At 61.8% G+C, this 7,607-nt stretch overlaps 1 long non-coding RNA gene across 1 annotated transcript; it reads left to right on the top strand.

Moving 5' to 3' along the window:
- Positions 1 to 458: 458 nt before the first annotated feature.
- On the top strand, positions 459 to 2,730 carry LOC142077506 (uncharacterized). The gene is made up of 5 exons (XR_012671874.1): positions 459 to 616; positions 1,282 to 1,314; positions 1,428 to 1,463; positions 2,413 to 2,482; positions 2,599 to 2,730. It is a non-coding gene; the product is annotated as an uncharacterized LOC142077506 (long non-coding RNA).
- Positions 2,731 to 7,607: the final 4,877 nt, after the last annotated feature.

The following is a 7,607-nucleotide window of genomic DNA, read 5'->3' as shown; positions in this document are numbered from 1 at the left end:
CGGCACCTCCCCCGCGCCCAGCCCTCGCCCCCCGCTGCCCAGCGCTCCCCAGTCGCTCCCCAGTGCCCCCAGTGACCGGAGACCCCCCCCCCCCGACCTCCCGGTGCTCCCCAACCCCGGGGTCCCCAAGAAGAGGGGGTGGGTCCCAGCCCCCCCCAGCGACCCCCGGGGGTGGGAGAGGGGTGGGGGCCGATTCTCCGAGCCCCCCGGTTTGGGGCCGGCGTCGGCTCCGGGGGGGGGGGTCCCGGAGGGAAAGAGGGCGCTGGGAGTCGGGGGGCACTGGGGGGGGGGGGGGATGTGGTTTTGGGGGGGGGGCGGGGGAAGCTGGAGCGGTGCCGGGGCTGGATCCGCGCCCGGGGGGTGCGGCGGTGGCTCCTTGCCCAGGGCTGGTGGCTCCTTGCCCAGGGCTGGTGGCCCTGCCAAGCCCGGCCTTGCCCGGGGGGGGGTCGGGGGGGGGTGGGGGTGGGCGAGGAGGAGCCCCGGGAGGGATAAATCCGCCCCCCGGCTCCCCCGGCCCCAGCCAGGACCCGGCGGCCGGCGGAGGAAGATGAAGGTGGCGGCGCTCAGCCTCGCCCTGCTCCTCGTCCTCCTGCTCTGCGCCCCCCAGGATGCCCAGGTGGGGCCCCGACGCCGCGGGGAGGGGCTGCTCCGGCACCCCCGCACCCCCCGCACCCTCCTCCGGCAGCCCCGGACCCCCCGCACCCCCCTCCGGCACCCCCGCACCCCCCGCACCCGCCTCCGGCACCCCCGCACCCCCCGCACCCTCCTCCGGGACCCCCGCACCCCCCGCACCCCCCTCCGGCACCCCCGCACCCCCCGCACCCTCCCCCGGGACCCCCGCACCCCCCGCACCCCCCTCTGGCACCCCCGCACCCCCCGCACCCTCCTCCGGGACCCCCGGACCCTCCTCTGGATCCCCCCGGACCCTCCGGGACCCCCGGACCCCCCTCTGGGTCCCCCCGCGGTTCCTCTTTGCCCCCCCCCCTCCCCCGCAGCCCCTCCGCTCCGATCCCTTCCCCCCATCCCGGGGGGGTCCCCCCAGTTCGCCCCAGTCTCGGGGGTCCCCCCCCCCCCCCGGTTCTCTCTGGTGGCCCCCCCCATTCTCCCAGTCTCCAAGGTCCTTCCATGAAGAGGGGAAAACTGGGAGGGAGGGGGCCGGGGGGGGGAAGCCATGGGACTGGGGGGGACTGGGGGGGACTGGGGGGGACTGGGGACACCTCTGCCCCCCCCCCCAGCACCCCCCAGGTCCCATCCAGACCCCCCCTTTGCTCTCCTCCCCAGTTGTTCGAAGCCAGCGGAGGTTATTGCCTGGACGTGAGTACTGGGGGGGACTGGGAGGGCGCCCAGTTTGGGGAACTGGAGGGGGGACTTGGTCCTCCCAGTCCGGGACTGGGGACAGCCCAGTGACCACCAAGGTCTCTCTACAGGCGGCCTTCAACGTTGGGCGAGTGAAGAGGGCTGAGGTAGGGACCACCGGTTCCAGTGTGCCCCAGTACATCCCAGTACACCCCAGTGTGTCCCAGTGCGCCCCAGTGCGCCCCACTGCAACGCCAGAAACCCCCCCCCCGCACCCCTGCCCTTCCCCAGGGCCCCCATTGCTTTCCCATCCACCCCATTACACCCTAGTGCACCCCAGTATGCCCCAGTACGCAGCCACGCACCCAGTGGGCCCCCTCCCCAGGCCCCCCGTTGCTTTTCCATCCACCCCAGTACAGCCCAGTGCACCCCAGTGCACCCCAGCATGCCCCAGTACGCAGCCACGCACCCAGTGGGCCCCTTCCCCAGGGCCCCCATTGCTTTCCCATCCACCCCAGTACAACCCAGTACACCCCAGCATGCACCAGTACGCAGCCACGCACCCAGTGGGCCCCTTCCCAGGACCCGCATTGCTTTCCCATCCACCCCAGTCCATCCCAGTATGCCCCAGTATGCCCCAGTACATCGCAGTACGCAGCCACACACCCAGTGGCCCCCTTCCCCAAGGCCCCCATCGCCTCCCAGTCCACCCCAGTCTACCCCAGTCCACCCCAGTCCACCCCAGCATGCCCCAGTATGCAGCCACGCGCCCAGTGGGCCCCTTCCCCAAGGCCCTCCACCGCCTCCCAGTGCCCCCCAGTCCCCCCCAGTCCCCCCCAGTCCACCCCAGTCCACCCCAGTCCACCCCAGTATGCCCCAGTACACCGCAGTACGCAGCCACGCACCCAGTGGGTCCCTTCCCCAAGGCCCCCATCGCCTCCCAGTCCACCCCAGTCCACCCCAGTGCACCCCAGTCCACCCCAGTACACCCCACTATGCCCCAGTACACCGCAGTACGCAGCCACACACCTAGTGGGCCCCTTCCCCAAGGCCCCCATCGCCTCCCAGTCCACCCCAGTGCCCCCCAGTCCCCCCCTAACCCCCCTGTCCCCCCAGCCCCTCGTGGCCGACGAGCTGGAGCTCGTGCGCCAGAGACGCGAGGCCGCCGCCGTCGACGACGTCTGAGGTGAGGGGGGGTGGGGGATCCCGGGGGATCCCGGGGGATCCCCGATTCCCAGGGCTCCGCAGGGAGAGGGGAGGGGGCCTCTCTGCGGGGGGGTGACATTTTGGGGGCTCTTTCAGGACGGGAAGCGGTGGTGACGCCCGTGTCCCCCCCCCCCCCCAGCGGCATGAGGAGATGATCAGCCCTGGACCCCCCCCCCATCCCATGGGATTTCCTGCTCCGGATCAATAAACCCCGTCAGCAAAACCGTGTCCATGTGTCCCTGTGTCCGTGTGTCCGTGTGGCCTCAAAATGGGGCTTTGGGGCCTCAAAATGGGGCTCTGGGGCCTCAAAATGGGGCTTTGGGGGCTCAAAATGGGGCTCTGGGGCCTCAAAATGGGGCTTTGGGGGCTCAAAATGGGGCTTTGGGGGCTCAAAATGGGGCTCTGGGGCCTCAAAATGGGGCTTTGGGGCTTCAAAATGGGGCTTTGGGGGCTCAAAATGGGGCTTTGGGGGCTCAAAATGGGGCTTTGGGGCTTCAAAATGGGGCTTTGGGGGCTCAAAATGGGGCTCTGGGGCTTCAAAATGGGGCTTTGAGGGCTCAAAATGGGGCTTTGGGGGCTCAAAATGGAGCATCCCCCCCCATCCCCCCCCCTCCATCTACGGGGCGGGTTCTGCCCCTCATGGTGAGGAATAAATCCATGGAATGACGGAACCACGGAATGAGAGGAAGGTTCGGGTTGGAAAGGGACCTTCGAAGATCATCTCCTTCCATCGGGGACCTCCTCAAAGATCATCTCCTTCCATCGGGGACCTCCTCAAAGATCATCTCCTTCCATCGGGGACCTCTTCAAAGATCATCTCCTTCCATCGGGGACCTTCAAAGATCATCTCCTTCCATCAAGGACATCTTCCACGAGGTCAGGTTGTCCAACCTGGCCTTGAACACTTCCATGGAGCGTCCACAGCTTCTCTGAGCAACCTCTTCCACCCTCATCGTAAAAAACAAAAAAAAAAGGCTTCTTCCCGTCTCAATCTTCCCCGTTTTAGTTTCAAGCCGTTGTCCTCTCGCTTGCTACGAGGTCTCTCGCCATCTTCCTTAGAAACCCCCTTTAATTATTCAGCAGAGACTCGTTAAGGTGGGAAAAGACCTCTAAGCTCATCGAGTCCAACCGTCAACCCACCACCACCGCCACCGCGTCCTGGTTTAACCCCAGGGGCACCACACAGCTCTTCACCCGCTGGCCCTCCCTAACGGGACCGGGGACGTCACGTGACATTGGTCACTTGGGGTCAACCAGTATTGAAAGGTCTCCCCAAAGCCACCTCTCCTCCAGGCTGACCAATCCCCAGCTTTTCTTCATGTTCCAGTTCTTGGATCGTTTCCGTGATCCTCCTCTAGATCCGCTCCAACAGGTCCAGGTCTTCTGTTGAGGGCTCCAGAGCTGGACGTGGTTCTCCAGGTGGGATCTCACCAGAGTAGATGGGTGGAATCCTCTCCCTCGACCTCCTGGCCACGTTGCTGGTGATGCAACCCAGGACATGGTCTCCTGGGCTACGAGCACACGTTGCCGGCTCACGTCCAGCTTTTCCTCCACCAGGACCCCCCAAGTCCTCCTCGGCAGGGCTGCCCTCAACCCCTTCGTCCCCCAACCTGTGTTGAGACCCGGGGTTGACCCAACCCAGGTGCACTTGACCTTGTTGAACCTCATGAGGTTTGCACGGGCCAACTCATGAGCCACGCCCAGGGAAACGGTGGAGTCCCCATCCCTGGAGGTATCTAAAAGACGTGGAGATGCGCTTAGGGACGTGGTGGGCATGGGGGGGGTTGGGCTGATGGTTGGACTCGATGATCTTAGAGGTCGTTTCCAACCTTCATGATTCTACGATTTTTTTTAGGCTCAATTTCCTCCGTTTTCGGGGTTCTAAGCCCTCCTGGTTTTTTTTTTTTTTTTTTAGGTTGCAAAGCCTCAGGTTTTGGTACCAAAGCATCAGTTTAGGGCCCAAAACCTGATTTGAGGGTTCCAAACCCCAATTTTATTTCCAAAGCCTCATTTTTAGGACCCAAAGCCCCATTCCTAAAGCCCAGACCCTCCTCTTGAGGGTCCAAACTCCCATTTGGAGGGTCCGAAGCCCTCTTGTAGGGACCGAAGCTCCGTTTCTGGGGGCCCGAGAGGAACCAAGGGGTTCCCCTCCTTTGCGGGGTCAAAAACCTCCTTTTGGGGCAACTCGCCCGTCCTTTTTGGTGGCCAAAGCCTCCTGTTTAGGGCCGAAATCCTCATTTTTCGGGTCCCAACCTGTCTTTTGTGACCCACAGGACTTGGGCAGAGTGACAGCCCCGACCGCCAATCAGAGGTCATCATCTGAGATGAAGGGCGGGCGCAACCCCAGGCTCGGGGACCCCCTCTTCCCCCCCCCCATCCACCCCCCCCTTTCCTCCCCGGCCGCCCCCATGTTCTGGACCCCCCCCCCGACTCCACGGGAGGCCCCGGCTCACAGAGAGTCAGTGTCCGGTGGCCGTGGCCACCAGACGGCAACCATGGGCCACCGGGCTTCTCGCCGCCATCGCCTCCGGCATCCGACCGACGGTGACGGTGAGGTCGCCGGGGTGGGAGTGGGGTACCCGAGGATGGGTGGTGGGGGGGTGATGCTTGTTTGGGGCCGCCCGCCATCACCTCCCCCACACCCCCCCCCCCCCTCAAGCTTGCGTTCCGTCCGCTGGGATTACGGGAACGTTCCCTCGTACCGGAGATGATTGGAATCTTTCTTTTCCAGGAAAAACGAACGGAGCTGGGAATCGAAATGAAACCCACGTTAATAAAATTCCCCCAATTTCGGGGACCGGCGGGGAGAGAAATTAAAAGGGGGTGCTGGGTGGTCAACGGCTCTCCCCACGAGAAGGCGACGGAGATTTCAGCGCGCGACGCGAGGTCGAACGCCGCAGACAGGCGTAAAGGAGAAGAAAACTCTACCCCCCCCCCCAAATTTCTAAAATTGGACCCTCAAATATACGAGGCCGGCAACGAGGGCTCTCGAATCCGTCGCGATCCCTCGGAGAAATGGAACTTTCGAATCCATCGTGGTGGAACCATCCATGAAGGTTTAATCTCTCTGCGATGAAACCCACCTGCTCGCCGTTCCCTCTTCTACGGGACGGTCAGCACGGCCGCACCCTCGCCTCTCCGAAACCATTCAGGAAAAAGATGTAACCGGCATCCCGGAGACAGGACCGTTGCGATCATCTCTCTCGGCGTTGGGAACGAAGCGATGGCTTCTCGTCCCATTTATTACCTCAACGGGAAAAAAAACCACAAATGGACGGAAAAGACCAGCCGCTAATTGGGAACGCGCTGGGCGCGGCCCAAATTAACGTCTCTCTCGCTCATCAGGCTCGACCGAGGGTACAATCGAGCGTGGCGACGATTCTGCGAGGAGGTGAAGAGGGCACCTTACCCCCGAAGGTACCCTGGGATAACGCAACGGAATTCGGAAGGGAGTTCCCATTCCTGGCGGCGTCCGCTCCGATTTTACCCGTGACCCCCCCCCCCCCGCTGACGGCAAAGCCACCGACGCCGTACGAGCTCAAGCGTTGCCCTGGGATTAGATCACGGCGGAATTGTCCTCCATCCCGTAGAAAATCGAGCGCGGGCCCACGAAAATGGGAAAAAAAATGGCCAAACTATCGATTCCGGCGCACGTGTCGTACGGGATCGACCTGTGAAAGCGATACCGTTACAGCTCGAGACGTTTGTCTTGACGCCGCAGAAAATGTTCGTCGTTTTGACGAACGCCCTGAGGAACGCGCCCCCCCCCCTCCCCCCGAAACCGTTCCTCGTAGGGGTCGGAAATGGATGCGCTCGCCTGAGAACCCTTTGTGATTCCGTACGCGCAGACACCGGCCACTCCGGAGACGTTAAAATCACTCAAAGATCCGTCTTTTTGTCATTTTACCAAAATTAAAGGATGCGACTTTGAACTATTCAGCTCCCCCCCCCCCCCCCCCCCCAACCGCTACAACCGAACCCTACACGATATCAAAATTTATCGCCCGTCGGGACGAATATCACGTCGGTACAAAAGCTGTTGCGCCGCGATGACCTAAAAGAAATTCGGATAGGACGGATAAAGAACGGCGGTCGCCGTCTATCGGGGCGCAGAGGAGCTACGCCGCGTCTCAGGAAGAGCGAGGTGGAGAACGTCACCGGCGGGAAACTTGGGACGGCGACCGACAGCGATTGAGATTTTTAAATTTGCTGCCGCATCCGGTTGTAGTTTTGTTTTTTTTTTTTTTGTTTTTTTTTTTGTTTACGGCTTATAATCGTATGGTTATAAAGCAATTCGCTTGACGTTTGGCGAAAGGCGTAACGAATTACGTCGATCCACCCCGTAAAATGGGGGTACGGCCCAACGCGGATAACGTAAAACCCGTTAAATCCAATCCGCCGCGTAAAACGGCGATGCAATCCCACGGGGGATACGATCCACCGCGGATAACGGATACAATCAACGGCTTCTGGATGTAAAATGCTATAGGACGAGCATTAATTGTGACGCTTAACCTAAACAACGTATCAGATAATTGGATTCTTACCCATACGCCACGTAGTTATGACATCGCAGAGGCGAGAGGTAACCGTCCAACCGCTCGACGAGTCGATAAAGCGGATTTGGAGACGATGATCTTAGAGATCTTTTCCGACCTTAATGATTCTATGATTCTAACGATTCTATGACTGCGGTCAGGGGGCGGAGCCTAACGGATGCGTTCGGCTCCTTAACCAAACCAGCAGTGGTTTGGTGCAGGTTCCAAAGGAGGGAAAGGCCCGAGCCGTAGCCGGGCCGAGAGCTCCTCTGGTTCCAATCCATTCTCTGAAAACCCCCAAGGGACACTGGGACACAACGAGCGTGGATGCGGGCGAGCTGGGAACACCCATCATGCCGTTGGCACATGAAGAGCAGGTGGTTCCTCCAAGACCGGTCCTGTTCAATATCTTTATCAACGATCTGGGGATCGAGTGCTCCCTCAGTCAGTTTGCAGATGACACCAAGCTGGGCGGGAGTGTTGATCTGCTGGAGGGTGGGAAGGCTCTGCAGAGGGACCTGGACAGGCTGGATCGATGGGCTGAGGCCAATGTATGAGGTTCAACAA

Source organism: Calonectris borealis, unplaced genomic scaffold (genome assembly GCF_964195595.1).
Source record: "Calonectris borealis unplaced genomic scaffold, bCalBor7.hap1.2 HAP1_SCAFFOLD_279, whole genome shotgun sequence".
NCBI classification, from domain to species: domain Eukaryota; kingdom Metazoa; phylum Chordata; class Aves; order Procellariiformes; family Procellariidae; genus Calonectris; species Calonectris borealis.
The sequence above is the reverse complement of the archived record's forward strand: the minus strand, read 5'-3'. Positions and strand labels throughout refer to the sequence as shown.